The sequence below is a fragment of the Oncorhynchus gorbuscha genome, unplaced genomic scaffold (assembly GCF_021184085.1).
Source record: "Oncorhynchus gorbuscha isolate QuinsamMale2020 ecotype Even-year unplaced genomic scaffold, OgorEven_v1.0 Un_scaffold_2144, whole genome shotgun sequence".
Taxonomy (NCBI): Eukaryota; Metazoa; Chordata; class Actinopteri; order Salmoniformes; family Salmonidae; genus Oncorhynchus; species Oncorhynchus gorbuscha.
The window spans coordinates 32,594-53,638 of NW_025746728.1; the positions used below are offsets into that span (position 1 = coordinate 32,594).

The 21,045-nt window shown below is 52.2% G+C and overlaps 1 pseudogene; it reads right to left on the reverse strand.

The window, feature by feature from the left end:
• Positions 1-12,965: 12,965 nt before the first annotated feature.
• Positions 12,966-21,045, reverse strand: part of LOC124025059 — a 43,773-nt pseudogene continuing 35,693 nt past the window's right edge.

Consider the following 21,045-nt stretch of genomic DNA (forward strand, 5'->3'; position numbering starts at 1 on the left):
CCTGTGACGGTGGGGTCCTGTGACGGTGGGGTCCTGTGTGGTCCTGTGACGGTGGGGTCCTGTGGGGTCCTGTGGGGTCCTGTGACGGTGGGGTCCTGTGACGGTGGGGTGCTGTGACGGTGGGGTCCTGTGACGGTCTGGTCCTGTGGGGTCCTGTGGGGTGCTGTGACGGTGTGGTCCTGTGGCGGTGTGGTCCTGTGACGGTGGGGTGCTGTGACGGTGGGATCCTGTGGGTTCCTGTGACGGTTGGGTCCTGTGACGGTGTGGTCCTGTGACGGTGTGGTCCTGTGGGGTCCTGTGGGGTCCTATGACGGTGGGGTCCTGTGGGGTTCTGTGATGGTGGGGTCCTGTGACGGTGGGGTCCTGTGATGGTGGGGTCCTGTGATGGTGTGGTCCTGTGACGGTGGGGACCTGTGACGGTGTGGACATGTGATGGTGGGGTCCTGTGACGGTGGGGTCCTGTGGGGTCCTGTGGGGTCCTGTGATGGTGTAGTCCTGTGGGGTCCTGTGATGGTGTGGTCCTGTGACGGTCTGGTCCTGTGGGGTCCTGTGACAGTCTGGTCCTGTGGGGTCCTGTGACGGTGTGGTCCTGTGACGGTGTGGTCCTGTGACGGTGGGTTCCTGTGACGGTGGGGTCCTGTGACGGTGGGGTCCTGTGGGGTCCTGTGATGGTGGGGTCCTGTGACGGTGGGGACCTGTGACGGTCTGGTCCTGTGGGGTCTTGTGACGGTGTGGTCCTGTGGGGTCCTGTGACGGTTTGGTCCTGTGATGGTGGGGTCCTGTGGGGTCCTGTGACGGTGTGGTCCTGTGGGGTCCTGTGACGGTGTGGTCCTGTGGGGTCCTGTGACGGTGTGGTACTGTGATGGTGGGGTCCTGTGGGGTCCTGTGACGGTGGGGTCCTGTGACGGTGTGGTCCTGTGACGGTCTGTTCCTGTGGGGTCCTGTGACGGTCTGGTCCTGTGGGGTCCTGTGATGGTGTGGTCCTGTGGGGTCCTGTGACGGTGGGGACCTGTGACGGTCTGGTCCTGTGGGGTCTTGTGACGGTGTGGTCCTGTGGGGTCCTGTGACGGTGTGGTCCTGTGGGGTCCTGTGACGGTGTGGTACTGTGATGGTAGGGTCCTGTGGGGTCCTGTGACGGTGGGGTCCTGTGACGGTGTGGTCCTGTGGGGTCCTGTGACTGTCTGGTCCTGTGGGATCCTGTGACGGTCTGGTCCTGTGGGGTCCTGTGACGGTGTGGTCCTGTGAGGGTGTGGTCCTGTGACGGTGGGGTCCTGTGACGGTGGGGTCCTGTGGGGTCCTGTGACGGTGGGGTTCTGTGATGGTGTGGTCCTGTGGGGTCCTGTGACGGTGTGGTCCTGTGACGGTCTGGTCCTGTGGGGTCCTGTGACGGTCTGGTCCTGTGGGGTCCTGTGATGGTGTGGTCCTGTGATGGTGGGGTCCTGTGGGGTCCTATGACGGTGGGGTCCTGTGACAGTGGGGTCCTGTGATGGTGGGGTCCTGTGACGGTGTGGTCCTGTGATGGTGGGGTCCTGTGGGGTCCTATGACGGTGGGGTCCTGTGACGGTGGGGTCCTGTGATGGTGGGGTCCTGTGATGGTGGGGTCCTGTGACGGTGGGGTCCTGTGGGGTCCTGTGATGGTGTAGTCCTGTGGGGTCCTGTGACGGTGTGGTCCTGTGACGGTCTGGTCCTGTGGGGTCCTGTGACAGTCTGGTCCTGTGGGGTCCTGTGACGGTGTGGTGCTGTGACGGTCTGGTCCTGTGACGGTGGGGTCCTGTGACGGTGGGGTCCTGTGGGGTCCTGTGACGGTGGGGTCCTGTGACGGTGGGGTGCTGTGACGGTGGGGTCCTGTGACGGTCTGGTCCTGTGGGGTCCTGTGGGGTGCTGTGACGGGTGGTCCTGTGATGGTGTGGTCCTGTGACGGTGTGGTCCTGTGGGGTCCTGTGACGGTGTGGTCCTGTGATGGTGGGGTCCTGTGACGGTCTGGTCCTGTGGGGTCCTGTGACGGTCTGGTCCTGTGGGGTCCTGTGACGGTGTGGTCCTGTGACGTTGTGGTCCTGTGACAGTGGAGTCCTGTGGGGTCCTGTGACGGTGGGGTCCTGTGATGGTGTGGTCCTGTGGGGTCCTGTGACGGTGTGGTCCTGTGACGGTCTGGTCCTGTGGGGTCCTATGACGGTCTGGTCCTGTGGGGTCCTGTGACGGTGTGGTCCTGTGACGGTCTGGTCCTGTGGGGTCCTGTGACGGTCTGGTCCTGTGGGGTCCTGTGATGGTGTGGTCCTGTGGGGTCCTGTGACGGTGGGGACCTGTGACGGTCTGGTCCTGTGGGGTCTTGTGACGGTGTGGTCCTGTGGGGTCCTGTGACGGTTTGGTCCTGTGATGGTGGGGTCCTGTGGGGTCCTGTGACGGTGTGGTCCTGTGGGGTCCTGTGACGGTGTGGTCCTGTGGGGTCCTGTGACGGTGTGGTACTGTGATGGTGGGGTCCTGTGGGGTCCTGTGACGGTGGGGTCCTGTGACGGTGGGGTCCTGTGACAGGACCACACCTGTCCTGTGACGGTCTGGTCCTGTGGGGTCCTGTGACAGTCTGGTCCTGTGGGGTCCTGTGACAGTCTGGTCCTGTGGGGTCCTGTGACGGTGTGGTCCTGTGACGGTGTGGTCCTGTGACGGTGGGGTCCTGTGACGGTGGGGTCCTGTGTGGTCCTGTGACGGTGGGGTCCTGTGGGGTCCTGTGGGGTCCTGTGACGGTGGGGTCCTGTGACGGTGGGGTGCTGTGACGGTGGGGTCCTGTGACGGTCTGGTCCTGTGGGGTCCTGTGGGGTGCTGTGACGGTGTGGTCCTGTGGCGGTGTGGTCCTGTGACGGTGGGGTGCTGTGACGGTGGGATCCTGTGGGTTCCTGTGACGGTTGGGTCCTGTGACGGTGTGGTCCTGTGACGGTGTGGTCCTGTGGGGTCCTGTGGGGTCCTATGACGGTGGGGTCCTGTGGGGTTCTGTGATGGTGGGGTCCTGTGACGGTGGGGTCCTGTGATGGTGGGGTTCTGTGATGGTGTGGTCCTGTGACGGTGGGGACCTGTGACGGTGTGGACATGTGATGGTGGGGTCCTGTGACGGTGGGGTCCTGTGGGGTCCTGTGGGGTCCTGTGATGGTGTAGTCCTGTGGGGTCCTGTGATGGTGTGGTCCTGTGACGGTCTGGTCCTGTGGGGTCCTGTGACAGTCTGGTCCTGTGGGGTCCTGTGACGGTGTGGTCCTGTGACGGTGTGGTCCTGTGACGGTGGGTTCCTGTGACGGTGGGGTCCTGTGACGGTGGGGTCCTGTGGGGTCCTGTGATGGTGGGGTCCTGTGACGGTGGGGACCTGTGACGGTCTGGTCCTGTGGGGTCTTGTGACGGTGTGGTCCTGTGGGGTCCTGTGACGGTTTGGTCCTGTGATGGTGGGGTCCTGTGGGGTCCTGTGACGGTGTGGTCCTGTGGGGTCCTGTGACGGTGTGGTCCTGTGGGGTCCTGTGACGGTGTGGTACTGTGATGGTGGGGTCCTGTGGGGTCCTGTGACGGTGGGGTCCTGTGACGGTGTGGTCCTGTGGGGTCCTGTGACGGTCTGGTCCTGTGGGGTCCTGTGACGGTCTGGTCCTGTGGGGTCCTGTGACGGTCTGGTCCTGTGGGTTCCTGTGACGGTGTGGTCCTGTGACGGTGGGGTCCTGTGACAGGACCACACCTGTCCTGTGACGGTCTGGTCCTGTGGGGTCCTGTGACAGTCTGGTCCTGTGGGGTCCTGTGACAGTCTGGTCCTGTGGGGTCCTGTGACGGTGTGGTCCTGTGACGGTGTGGTCCTGTGACGGTGGGGTCCTGTGACGGTGGGGTCCTGTGTGGTCCTGTGACGGTGGGGTCCTGTGGGGTCCTGTGGGGTCCTGTGACGGTGGGGTCCTGTGACGGTGGGGTGCTGTGACGGTGGGGTCCTGTGACGGTCTGGTCCTGTGGGGTCCTGTGGGGTGCTGTGACGGTGTGGTCCTGTGGCGGTGTGGTCCTGTGACGGTGGGGTGCTGTGACGGTGGGATCCTGTGGGTTCCTGTGACGGTTGGGTCCTGTGACGGTGTGGTCCTGTGACGGTGTGGTCCTGTGGGGTCCTGTGGGGTCCTGTGACGGTGGGGTCCTGTGGGGTTCTGTGATGGTGGGGTCCTGTGACGGTGGGGTCCTGTGATGGTGGGGTCCTGTGATGGTGTGGTCCTGTGGACGGTGGGGACCTGTGACGGTGTGGACATGTGATGGTGGGGTCCTGTGACGGTGGGGTCCTGTGGGGTCCTGTGGGGTCCTGTGATGGTGTAGTCCTGTGGGGTCCTGTGATGGTGTGGTCCTGTGACGGTCTGGTCCTGTGGGGTCCTGTGACAGTCTGGTCCTGTGGGGTCCTGTGACGGTGTGGTCCTGTGACGGTGTGGTCCTGTGACGGTGGGTTCCTGTGACGGTGGGGTCCTGTGACGGTGGGGTCCTGTGGGGTCCTGTGATGGTGGGGTCCTGTGACGGTGGGGTGCTGTGACGGTGGGGTCCTGTGACGGTCTGGTCCTGTGGGGTCCTGTGACGGTGTGGTCCTGTGACAGTGGGGTGCTGTGACGGTGGGGTCCTGTGGGGTCCTGTGACGGTGGGGTCCTGTGACGGTGTGGTCCTGTGACGGTGTGGTCCTGTGGGGTCCTGTGACGGTGGGGTGCTGTGACGGTGGGGTGCTGTGATGGTGGGGTCCTGTGACGGTGGGGTCCTGTGACGGTGGGGTCCTGTGATGTCCTGTGGGGTCCTGTGACGGTGGGGTCCTGTGACGGTGGGGTCCTGTGACGGTGGGGTCCTGTGACGGTGGGGTCCTGTGACGGTCTGGTCCTGTGACGGTGGGGTCCTGTGACGGTCTGGTCCTGTGACGGTGGGGTCCTGTGGGGTCCTGTGACGGTGGGGTCCTGTGACGGTGGGGTCCTGTGCGTGATCAGGATAATATTTGGAGCATCATTCTCCGTAACACACAGCTAATTCATGCAGACCTACAGCGTCCACTTATCGTTTGTTCTAACATCTCTAATACACTCCAACCAACTTTTCTCCTCCATCCCTCAACCCCCTATCCCTCCCTCTACCCCTCTCTCCCCCCATCCATCACCCCCATTTCTCCCTCCATTCCCCATCCATCCCCATCTATTTCCCCATACCCCATCTCTCCCTCTATCCCTCCCTCCATCTCCCACTCCATTCCCCATCTATCACTCCATCCCCCATTTCTTCCTCCATCCCACTTCTCTCCCTCCATCCCCCATTTCTTCCTCCATCCCACTTCTCTCCCTCTATCCATCTCCCACTCCATTCCCCATCTCTCCCTCATCCCCCATCTCTCCCTCATCCCCCATTTCCCATCTATTCCCCCATCACCCATCTATTCCTCCATCCATCCCTCCCATCTCCCCATCTATCCCTTCACCCCCTCCATCCTCATCTCTCCCTCCATCCCCCATCTATCTCTCCCTCCATCCATCCCCAATCTCTCTCTCCCTCTATCCCTCCCTCCACCCCCCATCTCCCCATCTCCCAATCTATCCCTCCATCCTTCCCTCCATCCCCCACTCCTTTCTCCATCCCACTTCTCTCCCTCCATCTCCCATCTATTCCCCCATCCCTCCCTCCATCCCCCATCTCTCCCTCTATCCTTCCCCATCTCCCCATCTATCCCTCCACCCCCGTCCTCCATCCCTCCCTCCATCCATCCCCCACTTCTCCCTCATCTCCCTCCCTCCATCCATCCCTCCATCCCTCATTTCTTCCTCCATCTCACTTCTCTCCCTCGTCCCCCATCTATCTCTCCCTCCCTCAATCTCCCCATTCTATCCCTCCAACCCCCCTCTGTCCCTCATCCATCCCTCTATCTCCCATTTCTTCCTCCAACCCACTTCTCTCCCTCATCCCCATCTCCTCCACCATCCCTCCCTCCATCCATCCCCGCATCTATCCCTCCATCTCTCCCCCATCCCCCATCTCCCCATTCCATCCCTCCATCCGTCCCTCCATCTCTCATTTCTTCCTCCATCAATCCATCCCTCCATCTCCCATTTCTTCCTCCAACCCACTTCTCTCCCTCATCCCCATCTCCTCCACCATCCCTCCCTCCATCCATCCCCGCATCTATCCCTCCATCTCTCCCCCCATCCCCCATCTCCCCATTCCATCCCTCCATCCGTCCCTCCATCTCCCATTTCTTCCTCCATCAATCCATCCCTCCATCTCCCATTTCTTCCTCCATCCCACTTCTCTCCCTCTATCCCTCCATCTCCCCATTCTATCCCTCCAACCCCCCTCTGTCCCTCATCCATCCCTCCATCTCCCATAGAATAAAGGAGAGGAGACATCTCTATTGGTTAGAATAAAGGAGAGGAGACATCTCTATTGGTTAGAATAGAGGAGAGGAGACATCTCTATTGGTTAGAATAAAGGAGAGGAGACATCTCTATTGGTTAGAATAGAGGAGAGGAGACATCTCTATTGGTTAGAATAGAGGAGATGTCTCTATTGGTTAGAATAGAGGAGAGGAGATGTCTCTATTGGTTAGAATAAAGGAGAGGAGACATCTCTATTGGTTAGAATAAAGGAGAGGAGACATCTCTATTGGTTAGAATAGAGGAGAGGAGACATCTCTATTGGTTAGAATAAAGGAGAGGAGACATCTCTATTGGTTAGAAAAAAGGAGAGGAGACATCTCTATTGGTTAGAATAGAGGAGAGGAGACATCTCTATTGGTTAGAATAGAGGAGAGGAGACATCTCTATTGGTTAGAATAGAGGAGACATCTCTATTGGTTAGAATAAAGGAGAGGAGACATCTCTATTGGTTAGAATAAAGGAGAGGAGACGTCTCTATTGGTTAGAATAGAGGAGAGGAGACATCTCTATTGGTTAGAATAAAGGAGAGGAGACGTCTCTATTGGTTAGAATAAAGGAGAGGAGACATCTCTATGGGTTAGAATAAAGGAGAGGAGATGTCTCTATTGGTTAGAATAAAGGAGAGGAGACAGGGAGACATTGGTTAGAATAAAGGAGAGGAGACATCTCTATTGGTTAGAATAGAGGAGAGGAGACAGGGAGACATTGGTTAGAATAGAGGAGAGGAGACATCTCTATTGGTTAGAATAGAGGAGAGGAGACATCTCTATGGGTTAGAATAAAGGAGAGGAGACATCTCTATGGGTTAGAATAGAGGAGAGGAGACATCTCTATTGGTTAGAATAGAGGAGAGGAGACATCTCTATTGGTTAGAATAGAGGAGAGGAGACATCTCTATTGGTTAGAATAAAGGAGAGGAGACATCTCTATGGGTTAGAATAGAGGAGAGGAGACATCTCTATTGGTTAGAATAAAGGAGAGGAGACATCTCTATGGGTTAGAATAGAGGAGAGGAGACATCTCTATTGGTTAGAATAGAGGAGAGGCGACATCTCTATTGGTTAGAATAGAGGAGAGGAGACATCTCTATTGGTTAGAATAAAGGAGAGGAGACATCTCTATGGGTTAGAATAGAGAAGAGGAGACATCTCTATGGGTTAGAATAGAGGAGAGGAGACGTCTCTATTGGTTAGAATAGAGGAGAGGAGACATCTATTGGTTAGAATAGAGGAGAGGTGACATCTCTATTGGTTAGAATAGAGACATTTAACATTTACATTTAAGTCATTTAGCAGACGCTCTTATCCAGAGCGACTTACAAATTGGTGCATTCACCTTATGACATCCAGTGGGACAGTCACTTAACAATAGTGCATCTAAAACTTAGGGGGGGTGAGAGGGATTACTTATCCTATCCTAGGTATTCCTTAGAGAGGTGGGGTTTCAGGTGTCTCCGGAAGGTGGTGATTGACTCCGCTGTCCTGGCGTCGTGAGGGAGTTTGTTCCACCATTGGGGGCCAGGGCAGCGAACAGTTTTGACTGGGCTGAGCGGGAGCTGTACTTCCTCAGTGGTAGGGAGGCGAGCAGGCCAGAGGTGGATGAACGCAGTGCCCTTGTTTGGGTGTAGGGCCTGATCAGAGCCTGAGGTACTGAGGTGCCGTTCCCCTCACAGCTCCGTAGGCAAGCACCATGGTCTTGTAGCGGATGCGAGCTTCAACTGAAGCCAGTGGAGAGAACGGAGGAGCGGGGTGACGTGAGAGAACTTGGGAAGGTTGAACACCAGACGGGCTGCGGCGTTCTGGATGAGTTGAAGGGGTTTAATGGCACAGGCAGGGAGCCCAGCCAACAGCGAGTTGCAGTAATCCAGACGGAGATGACAAGTGCCTGGATTAGGACCTGCGCGCTTCCTGTGTGAGGCAGGGTCGTACTCTGCGGATGTTGTAGAGCATGAACCTACAGGAACGGGCCACCGCCTTGATGTTGGTTGAGAATGACAGGGTGTTGTCCAGGATCACGCCAAGGTTCTTAGCGCTCTGGGAGGAGGACACAATGGAGTTGTCAACCGTGATGGCGAGATCATGGAACGGGCAGTCCTTCCCCGGGAGGAAGAGCAGCTCCGTCTTGCCGAGGTTCAGCTTGAGGTGGTGATCCGTCATCCACACTGATATGTCTGCCAGACATGCAGAGATGCGATTCGCCACCTGGTCATCAGAAGGGGGAAAGGAGAAGATTAATTGTGTGTCGTCTGCATAGCAATGATAAGAGAGACCATGTGAGGTTATGACAGAGCCAAGTGACTTGGTGTATAGCGAGAATAGGAGAGGGCCAAGAACAGAGCCCTGGGGGACACCAGTGGTGAGAGCGCGTGGTGAGGAGACAGATTCTCGCCACGCCACCTGGTAGGAGCGACCTGTCAGGTAGGACGCAATCCAAGCGTGGGCCGCGCCGGAGATGCCCAACTCGGAGAGGGTGGAGAGGAGGATCTGATGGTTCACAGTATCGAAGGCAGCCGACAGATCTAGAAGGATGAGAGCAGAGGAGAGAGAGTTAGCTTTAGCAGTGCGGAGCGCCTCCGTGATACAGAGGAGAGCAGTCTCAGTTGAATGACTAGTCTTGAAACCTGACTGATTTGGATCAAGAAGGTCATTCAGAGAGAGATAGCGGAGAGCTGGCCAAGGACGGCACGTTCAAGAGTTTTGGAGAGAAAAGAAAGAAGGGATACTGGTCTGTAATTGTTGACATCGGAGGGATCGAGTGTAGGTTTTTTCAGAAGGGGTGCAACTCTCGCTCTCTTGAAGACGGAAGGGACGTAGCCAGCGGTCAGGGATGAGTTGATGAGCGAGGTGAGGTAAGGGAGAAGGTCTCCGGAAATGGTCTGGAGAAGAGAGGAGGGATAGGGTCAAGCGGGCAGGTTGTTGGGCGGCCGGCCGTCACAAGACGCGAGATTTCATCTGGAGAGAGAGGGAGAAAGAGGTCAGAGCACAGGGTAGGGCAGTGTGAGCAGAACCAGCGGTGTCGTTTGACTTAGCAAACGAGGATCGGATGTCGTCGACCTTCTTTTCAAAATGGTTGACGAAGTCATCTGCAGAGAGGGAGGAGGAGGGGGCGGAGGATTCAGGAGGGAGGAGAAGGTGGCAAAGAGCTTCCTAGGGTTAGAGGCAGATGCTTGGAATTTAGCGTGGTAGAAAGTGGCTTTAGCAGCAGAGACAGAGGAGGAAAATGTAGAGAGGAGGGAGTGAAAGGATGCCAGGTCCGCAGGGAGGCGAGTTTTCCTCCATTTCCGCTCGGCTGCCCGGAGCCCTGTTCTGTGAGCTCGCAATGAGTCATCGAGCCACGGAGCGGGAGGGAGGACCGAGCCGGCCTGGAGGATAGGGGACATAGAGAGTCAAGGGATGCAGAGAGGGAGGAGAGGAGGGTTGAGGAGGCAGAATCAGGAGATAGGTGGGAGAAGGTTTGAGCGGAGGAAGAGATGATAGGATGGAAGAGGAGAGAGTAGCGGGGGAGAGAGAGCGAAAAGGTTGGGACGGCGCGATACCATCCAGTAGGGGCAGTGTGGGAGGTGTTGGATGAGAGCGAGAGGGAAAAGGATACAAGGCAGTGGTCGGAGACTTGGAGGAGTTACAATGAGGTTAGTGGAGGAACAGCATCTAGTAAAGATGAGGTCGAGCGTATTGCCTGCCTTGTGAGTAGGGGGGAAGGTGAGAGGGTGAGGTCAAAAGAGGGAGAGTGGAAAGAAGGAGGCAGAGAGGAAAGAGTCAAAGGTAGACGTGGGGAGGTTAAAGTCGCCCAGAACTGTGAGAGGTGAGCCGTCCTCAGGAAAGGAGCTTATCAAGGCATCAAGCTCATTGATGAACTCTCCGAGGGAACCTGGAGGGCTCTCGGGGTGTGCGAGAACACGTGGGCGGACGAAGAGAGAGCAGTAGGAGTAGCAGTGTTGTCTGTGGTGATCCATGTTTCCGTCAGTGCCAAGAAGTCGAGGAGTAGAGGAGAGGAGACATCTCTATTGGTTAGAATAGAGGAGAGGAGACATCTCTATTGGTTAGAATAGAGGAGAGGAGACATCTCCATTGGTTAGAATAGAGGAGAGGAGACATCTCTATTGGTTAGAATAGAGGAGAGGAGACATCTCTATTGGTTAGAATAGAGGAGAGGAGACATCTCTATGGGTTAGAATAAAGGAGAGGAGACATCTCTATTGGTTAGAATAGAGGAGAGGAGACATCTCTATTGGTTAGAATAAAGGAGAGGAGACGTCTCTATTGGTTAGAATAAAGGAGAGGAGACATCTCTATGGGTTAGAATAAAGGAGAGGAGACATCTCTATTGGTTAGAATAGAGGAGAGGAGACAGGGAGACATTGGTTAGAATAGAGGAGAGGAGACATCTCTATTGGTTAGAATAGAGGAGAGGAGACATCTCTATGGGTTAGAATAAAGGAGAGGAGACATCTCTATGGGTTAGAATAGAGGAGAGGAGACATCTCTATTGGTTAGAATAGAGGAGACATCTCTATTGGTTAGAATAGAGGAGAGGAGACAGGGAGACATTGGTTAGAATAGAGGAGAGGAGACATCTCTATTGGTTAGAATAGAGGAGAGGAGACATCTCTATGGGTTAGAATAAAGGAGAGGAGACATCTCTATGGGTTAGAATAGAGGAGAGGAGACATCTCTATTGGTTAGAATAGAGGAGACATCTCTATTGGTTAGAATAGAGGAGAGGAGACATCTCTATTGGTTAGAATAAAGGAGAGGAGACATCTCTATGGGTTAGAATAGAGGAGAGGAGACATCTCTATTGGTTAGAATAAAGGAGAGGAGACATCTCTATGGGTTAGAATAGAGGAGAGGAGACATCTCTATGGGTTAGAATAAAGGAGAGGAGATGTCTCTATTGGTTAGAATAAAGGAGAGGAGACAGGGAGACATTGGTTAGAATAGAGGAGAGGAGACATCTCTATTGGTTAGAATAAAGGAGAGGAGACATCTCTATGGGTTAGAATAAAGGAGAGGAGATGTCTCTATTGGTTAGAATAAAGGAGAGGAGACAGGGAGACATTGGTTAGAATAGAGGAGAGGAGACATCTCTATTGGTTAGAATAGAGGAGAGGAGACATCTCTATGGGTTAGAATAAAGGAGAGGAGACATCTCTATGGGTTAGAATAGAGGAGAGGAGACATCTCTATTGGTTAGAATAGAGGAGACATCTCTATTGGTTAGAATAGAGGAGAGGAGACATCTCTATTGGTTAGAATAAAGGAGAGGAGACATCTCTATGGGTTAGAATAGAGGAGAGGAGACATCTCTATTGGTTAGAATAAAGGAGAGGAGACATCTCTATGGGTTAGAATAGAGGAGAGGAGACATCTCTATTGGTTAGAATAGAGGAGAGGAGACATCTCTATTGGTTAGAATAGAGGAGAGGAGACATCTCTATTGGTTAGAATAAAGGAGAGGAGACATCTCTATGGGTTAGAATAGAGAAGAGGAGACATCTCTATTGGTTAGAATAGAGGAGAGGAGACGTCTCTATTGGTTAGAATAGAGGAGAGGAGACATCTATTGGTTAGAATAGAGGAGAGGTGACATCTCTATTGGTTAGAATAGAGGAGAGGAGACATCTCTATTGGTTAGAATAGAGGAGAGGAGACATCTCTATTGGTTAGAATAGAGGAGAGGAGACATCTCCATTGGTTAGAATAGAGGAGAGGAGACATCTCTATTGGTTAGAATAAAGGAGAGGAGACATCTCTATTGGTTAGAATAGAGGAGAGGAGATGTCTCTATTGGTTAGAATAAAGGAGAGGAGACATCTCTATTGGTTAGAATAAAGGAGAGGAGACATCTCTATGGGTTAGAATAAAGGAGAGGAGACATCTCTATTGGTTAGAATAGAGGAGAGGAGACATCTCTATTGGTTAGAATAGAGGAGACATCTCTATTGGTTAGAATAGAGGAGAGGAGACATCTCTATTGGTTAGAATAGAGGAGAGGAGACATCTATTGTTTAGAATAGAGGAGAGATCTATTGGTTAGAATAGAGGAGAGGAGATATCTCTATTGGTTAGAATAGAGGAGAGGAGACATCTCTATGGGTTAGAATAAAGGAGAGACAGGGAGACATCTCTATTGGTTAGAATAGAGGAGAGGTGACATCTCTATTGGTTAGAATAAAGGAGAGACAGGGAGACATCTCTATTGGTTAGAATAGAGGAGAGGAGACATCTCTATTGGTTAGAATAGAGGAGAGGAGACATCTATTGGTTAGAATAGAGGAGAGATCTATTGGTTAGAATAAAGGAGAGGAGACATCTCTATTGGTTAGAATAAAGGAGAGGAGACATCTCTATTGGTTAGAATAAAGGAGAGGAGACATCTCTATTGGTTAGAATAAAGGAGAGGAGACGTCTCTATTGGTTAGAATAAAGGAGAGACAGGGAGACATTGGTTAGAATCCCTTGTAGCTGTTGGTTTAAAAGTTGTGTTGCGGTGGTGTGTGTTGTTGGCAACTGACGTCATTCTAAATTTGCGTCTGAATGATAAAGTTGACCCTGGATGGAAGTAACTGCTTCAGAACAGAGAATTCAGTACTTTATTTTACAGTTTCCAATGGTATTTACCTGGTAATTACTAGGAAATGATGCAGTAACACAGAATTCAACACAATTACTTTCTGAAATAAATGTAATAGCTACCTACATAGTCAAGTATGAGATATAAGTACTATTTTACTTTGGGCCTCATCTTGTCCTCCTGTGTTCCAACAGTGTGACATGATCAATGTATAGTTTAATGAACAATCAATAACCTGTTATTCTGCATTTACATTCCACTGAATGATCCTTTTCAGGTCTGTTCCAATTCAATCTCTTTTCACATAGTGCAAGAACTGTCACAAGGCGAAGTGAATCATACGACTCTTATCTACTGTAATTCTGTCTCAATAAATATTCTCTTATTACAGTCTTTGTAAAAGAGATTATATACAACGATCTCATCAACAATCAGGACATTTCATAGAAAAACAATACAAAGTGGATGAATTATTACGGTTGCCAGACATCACGAAGAGAAGCATCGACACACATGTCATTGGACACTGGCTGGCCTGCCAGAGGAACTACAGTATGAGGTCTTCTTCCTCACTCACACCTCCGGTAGAAGTTGAAGTGGTAGTCTGTGAACAGCGCCCCCACGAAGCCACGGTCGGTATTGCAGTCTGCCTGGCCCTGGATGGAGATAGACCAACATTGTCTATTACATTGACAAGTGACGGCTCTAACAGTGGAGATACTGTACAAGTCCTCAAAGATGGAAGGCAAGCGTGAGGAGGCGAGATCAGGTGGAACCATTCTAGCCAATGACAGGGTAGATAGGCCTTAGAGATAGAGTTCTCGTCTCTGTATCTGTGCCATTTTAGCTTCTGCGCCAGCATGGCAGCATCTCCATTTTAATGTAGTCAATTTTCTTCTTCTTCACTATTGTTCAGTTTCCAATACCAGTGTGAGACGAGAGCATTACGGGAGACGAGCATTACGGGAGACGATGAGACGAGAGCATTACGATGAGACGAGAGCATTACGGGGAGGACGAGAGCATTACGGGAGACGAGAGCATTACGGGGAGACGAGAGCATTACGGGGAGACGAGAGCATTACGGGGGAGACGAGAGCATTACGGGGAGACGAGAGCATTACGATGAGACAGGGAGACGAGAGCATTACGGGAGACGAGAGCATTACGGGAGACGAGAGCATTACGGGAGACGAGAGCATTACGGGGAGACGAGAGCATTACGGGGAGACGAGAGCATTACGGGGAGACGAGGAGCATTACGGGAGACGAGAGCATTACGGGGAGACGAGAGCATTACGGGAGACGAGAGCATTACGGGAGACGAGAGCATTACGGGAGAAGTGAGCATTACGATGAGACGGGGAGAGGAGAGCATTACGGGGAGACGAGAGCATTACGGGGAGACGAGAGCATTACGGGGAGACGAGAGCATTACGGGGAGACGAGAGCATTACGGGGAGAAGTGAGCATTACGATGAGACGGGGAGACGAGAGCATTACAGGGAGACGAGAGCATTACGGGGAGACGAGAGCATTACGGGGAGACGAGAGCATTACGGGGAGACGAGAGCATTACGGGGAGACGAGAGCATTACGGGAGACGAGAGCATTACGGGGAGACGAGAGCATTACGATGAGACGAGAGCATCACGGGGAGACGAGAGCATCAGGGGGAGACGAGAGCATTACGGGGAGACGAGAGCATTACGGGGAGACGAGAGCATTACGGGAGACGAGAGCATTACGGGGAGACGAGAGCATTACGGGAGACGAGAGCATTACGGGAGACGAGAGCATTACGGGAGACGAGAGCATTACGGGGAGACGAGAGCATTACGGGGAGACGAGAGCATTACGATGAGACGAGAGCATTACGGGGAGACGAGAGCATTACGATGAGATGGGGAGACGAGAGCATTACGGGGAGACGAGAGCATTACGGGGAGACGAGAGCATTACGGGGAGACGAGAGCATTACGGGGAGACGAGAGCATTACGGGGAGACGAGAGCATTACGGGGAGACGAGAGCATTACGGGGAGACGAGAGCATACGGGAGACGGGAGCATTACGGGGAGACGAGAGCATTACGGGGAGACGAGAGCATTACGGGGAGACGAGAGCATTACGGGGAGACGAGAGCATTACGGGGAGACGAGAGCATTACGGGGAGACGAGAGCATTACGGGGAGACGAGAGCATTACGGTGGGTTGAGTAAATGGAGGGGGTGGTTATCATACTAATGTTATCATACTAATGTTTAACAACTCTATTAGATTGTGGTTATAAGATCGGGTCGTTTTCCCCCCACAACATACAACACGTAGTAGTTGTGAGGCTACTGGTACAGTGTCGTTTTGACATTGATATTTTAGGAAAGGACACATTGGAGAAATCTTTTAGTTCTTACAGCCACTGCTGAGCGGAAGTGGTAGGAGCTCCTGTAGAATCGAGACACTGGCAGAGGCCATTCATGGACGTAGCCCTGGAGAGAACAAGAGAAAAACACTTTCAACCTTTACACTCTCTTACTTTCTTACTTACTTTGTTCACTTTTTATCACACAAACACCAGAGAGTTTACAATTATCAAACAGAGAGCAACCACAGTATAGTGTTGTCTGTAGATGCCATACCTGTGTATTTATGAAATTGTATTCTTCGTTGGTTTGATCGTGGTCCATCAAGGCGGAGCATTTAAACATCTCATCATTATGACACAGGTGGACAACCAGCAGCTCTGTGGTACTGCGTCAGAGGAGAGGAGACACCTAGTGGTCATTTACGGTACTTACAACAAACCCACAGTGCAAGTACCAAGTGCTCTGTGACCATTTGTAATTAGTGTGAACAACAATGAGAGAATGTGCCTCATGCAACTCTGTCTTAGTAGAGGCCTTCATCTCCTCATATAGAACAGGAAGTCCTGCCACACTGGGGTCCAATGTCTGATTCAGACAAAGCTTCAAGTCTTGATTCAATCCCTAGCTGCTGAAGGTCTGTGGTAGTATGGTGTGATTGACATTTACATTTACATTTACATTTAAGTCATTTAGCAGACGCTCTTATCCAGAGCGACTTACAAATTGGAAGGTAATTTCCCATTGAGACGACATACGCAGCAACTACGTGACTGCAGTCTCCGCAAATGCCCGGAAACATTGCCTTTATATTCTAAATCGCAACCTACTGCACTAAGGCTTAAATGGAGCCCTTAGACTCACAAGCTCCCGCTAGTCCCCCCCCCCCCCCCCCCCCCCGTGCATGGACTCTGAATGTCTGGGAGGAATCAGACCATCATCAGCCCCGGAGGTAAAACAACCTCTTAGAAACTATCCCCTGCTCCTTCCAGAGTCCACAGTCAATGCCAACCTGTCACCACCACAGTGGGAAGACAAGTCCTATTGAATTATTCAAGTGGAAAACAAAGGGGAGACAAGAGGAAGCATGTCTCATGTCCTGGTCACTCACTTCATCTGGACAGTGACACGCATGTTGGTGGGGACGAACTTGCTGATAGGGATTTGGAAGGAGTAGTTTCCTGACCTGAATGGAAACAGATCAACATAGAGGTGAAGTATACCGTCGGTTTGGCAGCCTGAATCTACATCTATTACAGGAGTTCAAACGGACTGAATTACGTACCCGCAGCTTCCCCTCTCACAGTACCGAGAGTCAATGATCTGTTCGTTTTCTTTGATGAAAAAAGACTTTATTGTTGTGTTTGTCCCTGAAAATAGAACAACAATCTGATGTCAAACTCTAAAGTATTGTGAAATAAAGTCAGAAAATAACAATAATAATAACAGAAAATTTGGATTAAGCATTAAAATGTGTGTTCAAACGTATGTGATAGAATTTGACTTACAATCTCCGCCACCTTTGATTTCTTCATTGAATTTGTCTTCCCCTTTATCTGAGAAGGCAGAATTGGAACCACGAGAAGAAGTGAGATTACTGCCCGTCACAAGCAGCACAATGCCAACACTTTATAGAGCATCAGAATTACGTCTCATTCAAGGTCAGCAACATGTAGGTTTTACGTCAACATAAGCAAGCATGAAGAAAGAGATACAGTGGAGAATGCTGTTGGTAAATGAAGACCGGGAGGAGACAGCTCACCTGCTAGAGAGGGCCAGGTAGTGGGAAGACAGGGAGGAGACAGCTCACCTGCTAGAGAGGACCAGGTAGTGGGAAGACAGGGAGTAGACAGCTCACCTGCTAGAGAGGACCAGGTAGTGGGAAGACAGGGAGTAGACAGCTCACCTGCTATAGAGGGCCAGGTAGTGGGAAGACAGGGAGTAGACAGCTCACCTGCTAGAGAGGACCAGGTAGTGGGAAGACAGGGAGTAGACAGCTCACCTGCTAGAGAGGACCAGGTAGTGGGAAGACAGGGAGGAGACAGCTCACCTGCTAGAGAGGACCAGGTAGTGGGAGATACAGGGAGTAGACAGCTCACCTGCTTGAGATGGCCAGGTAGTGGGAGATACAGGGAGTAGACAGCTCACCTGCTATAGAGGACCAGGTAGTGGGAAGACAGGGAGGAGACAGCTCACCTGCTAGAGAGGACCAGGTAGTGGGAGATACAGGGAGTAGACAGCTCACCTGCTTGAGATGGCCAGGTAGTGGGAGATACAGGGAGTAGACAGCTCACCTGCTTGAGAGGGCCAGGTAGTGGGAGATACAGGGAGGAGACAGCTCACCTGGTAGAGAGGACCAGGTAGTGGGAAGACAGGGAGTAGACAGCTCACCTGCTAGAGAGGACCAGGTAGTGGGAAGAAAGGGAGTAGACAGCTCACCTGCTAGAGAGGACCAGGTAGTGGGAGATACAGGGAGGAGACAGCTCACCTGCTAGAGAGGACCAGGTAGTGGGAGATACAGGGAGTAGACAGCTCACCTGCTAGAGAGGACCAGGTAGTGGGAGATACAGGGAGTAGACAGCTCACCTGCTAGAGAGGACCAGGTAGTGGGAAGACAGGGAGTAGACAGCTCACCTGCTAGAGAGGGCCAGGTAGTGGGAGATACAGGGAGTAGACAGCTCACCTGCTAGAGAGGACCAGGTAGTGGGAAGACAGGGAGTAGACAGCTCACCTGCTAGAGAGGACCAGGTAGTGGGAAGACAGGGAGTAGACAGCTCACCTGCTAGAGAGGACCAGGTAGTGGGAAGACAGGGAGGAGACAGCTCACCTGCTAGAGAGGACCAGGTAGTGGGAGATACAGGGAGTAGACAGCTCACCTGCTTGAGATGGCCAGGTAGTGGGAGATACAGGGAGTAGACAGCTCACCTGCTATAGAGGACCAGGTAGTGGGAAGACAGGGAGGAGACAGCTCACCTGCTAGAGAGGACCAGGTAGTGGGAGATACAGGGAGTAGACAGCTCACCTGCTTGAGATGGCCAGGTAGTGGGAGATACAGGGAGTAGACAGCTCACCTGCTTGAGAGGGCCAGGTAGTGGGAGATACAGGGAGGAGACAGCTCACCTGGTAGAGAGGACCAGGTAGTGGGAAGACAGGGAGTAGACAGCTCACCTGCTAGAGAGGACCAGGTAGTGGGAAGACAGGGAGTAGACAGCTCACCTGCTAGAGAGGACCAGGTAGTGGGAGATACAGGGAGGAGACAGCTCACCTGCTAGAGAGGACCAGGTAGTGGGAGATACAGGGAGTAGACAGCTCACCTGCTAGAGAGGACCAGGTAGTGGGAGATACAGGGAGTAGACAGCTCACCTGCTAGAGAGGACCAGGTAGTGGGAAGACAGGGAGTAGACAGCTCACCTGCTAGAGAGGGCCGGTAGTGGGAGATACAGGGAGTAGACAGCTCACCTGCTAGAGAGGACCAGGTAGTGGGAAGACAGGGAGTAGACAGCTCACCTGCTAGAGAGGACCAGGTAGTGGGAAGACAGGGAGTAGACAGCTCACCTGCTAGAGAGGGCCAGGTAGTGGGAGATACAGGGAGGAGACAGCTCACCTGCTAGAGAGGACCAGGTAGTGGGAGATAGAGGGAGGAGACAGCTCACCTGCTAGAGAGGACCAGGTAGTGGGAGATACAGGGAGTAGACAGCTCACCTGCTAGAGAGGACCAGGTAGTGGGAGATACAGGGAGTAGACAGCTCACCTGCTACAGAAGGCCCGGTAGTGGGAGATACAGGGAGTAGACAGCTCACCTGCTAGAGAGGACCAGGTAGTGGGAGATACAGGGAGTAGACAGCTCACCTGCTACAGAAGGCCCGGTAGTGGGAGATACAGGGAGGAGACAGCTCACCTGCTAGAGAGGACCAGGTAGTGGGAGATACAGGGAGTAGACAGCTCACCTGCTAGAGAGGACCAGGTAGTGGGAGATACAGGGAGGAGACAGCTCACCTGCTAGAGAGGACCAGGTAGTGGGAGATACAGGGAGGAGACAGCTCACCTGCTAGAGAGGACCAGGTAGTGGGAGATACAGGGAGGAGACAGCTCACCTGCTACAGAAGGCCCGGTAGTGGGAGATACAGGGAGGAGACAGCTCACCTGCTACAGAAGGCCCGGTAGTGGGAGATAGAGTGGAGGAGAGGAGGACAGGAGAGATGGTGCTGGTATTATCCATGGAGGCTGTAGTGGGGCAGCAGAACACTTCTTCACAGTAGATCAGGCTACAGAAGTCCACATCAGGGGTCCACGGGACAGGGGTGGTTGTTGGGTTTACTAATAAATAAACAAACAAACAAACGTCCATTTCCACATAAAGGACTCATGACAGACAGCAATACTTTTACCACCTCTTTGTACAATAGAATTGAATGAGACGTCACAACGTTACTACGATGAGACACCACAACGTTACTACGATGAGACACCACAACGTCACCACGATGAGACACCACAACGTCACCACGATGAGACACCACAACGTCACCACGATGAGACACCACAACGTCACCACGATGAGACACCACAACGTTACTACGATGAGACGTCACAACGTCACTACGATGAGACATCACAACGTTACCACGATGAGACATCACAACGTCACTACGATGAGACACCACAACGTTACTACGATGAGACATCACAACGTTACTACGATGAGACATCACAACGTTACTGTGATGAAAGTAGAACTATATAAAGAGCATTTATGGGTTGTTTACCTGAGGTAGTCCTGACTGTTGTGGTGTAGAGAGGTTGTTTACCTAAGGTAGTACTGACTGTTGTTTACCTAATATATAATAATAATATAATAAGGTAGTACTGACTGTTGTTTACCTAAGGTAGTACTGACTGTTGTGGTGTAGAGAGGTTGTTTACCTAAGGTAGTACTGACTGTTGTGGTGTAGAGAGGATGTTTACCTAAGGTAGTACTGACTGTTGTGGTGTAGAGAGGATGTTTACCTAAGGTAGTACTGACTGTTGTGGTGTAGAGAGGATGTTTACCTAAGGTAGTACTGACTGCTGTGGTGTAGAGAGGTTGTTTACCTGAGGTAGTACTGACTGTTGTTTACCTAAGGTAGTACTGACTGTTGTGGTGTAGAGAGGTTGTTTACCTAAGGTAGTACTGACTGTTGTGGTGTAGAGAGGATGTTTACCTAAGGTAGTACTGACTGTTGTGGTGTAGAGGTTGTTTACCTAAGGTAGTACTGACTGTTGTTTACCTAAGGTAGTCCTGCCTGTTGTGGTGTAGAGAGGTTGTTTACCTAAGGTAGTCCTGACTGTTGTGGTGTAGAGAGGATGTTTACTTAAGGTAGTACTGACTGTTGTGGTGTAGAGAGGTTGTTTACCTAACGTAGTCCTGACTGTTGTGGTGTAGAGAGGATGTTTACTTAAGGTAGTACTGACTGTTGTGGTGTAGAGAGGTTGTTTACCTAAGGTAGTACTGACTGTTGTTTACCTAAGGTAGTCCTGCCTGTTGTGGTGTAGAAAGGTTGTTTACCTAAGGTAGTCCTGACTGTTGTGGTGTAGAGAGGTTGTTTACCTAAGGTAGTCCTGACTGTTGTGGTGTAGAGAGGTTGTTTACCTGAGGTAGTCCTGACTGTTGTGGTGTAGAGAGGTTGTTTACCTAAGGTAGTCCTGACTGTTGTGGTGTAGAGAGGTTGTTTACCTAAGGTA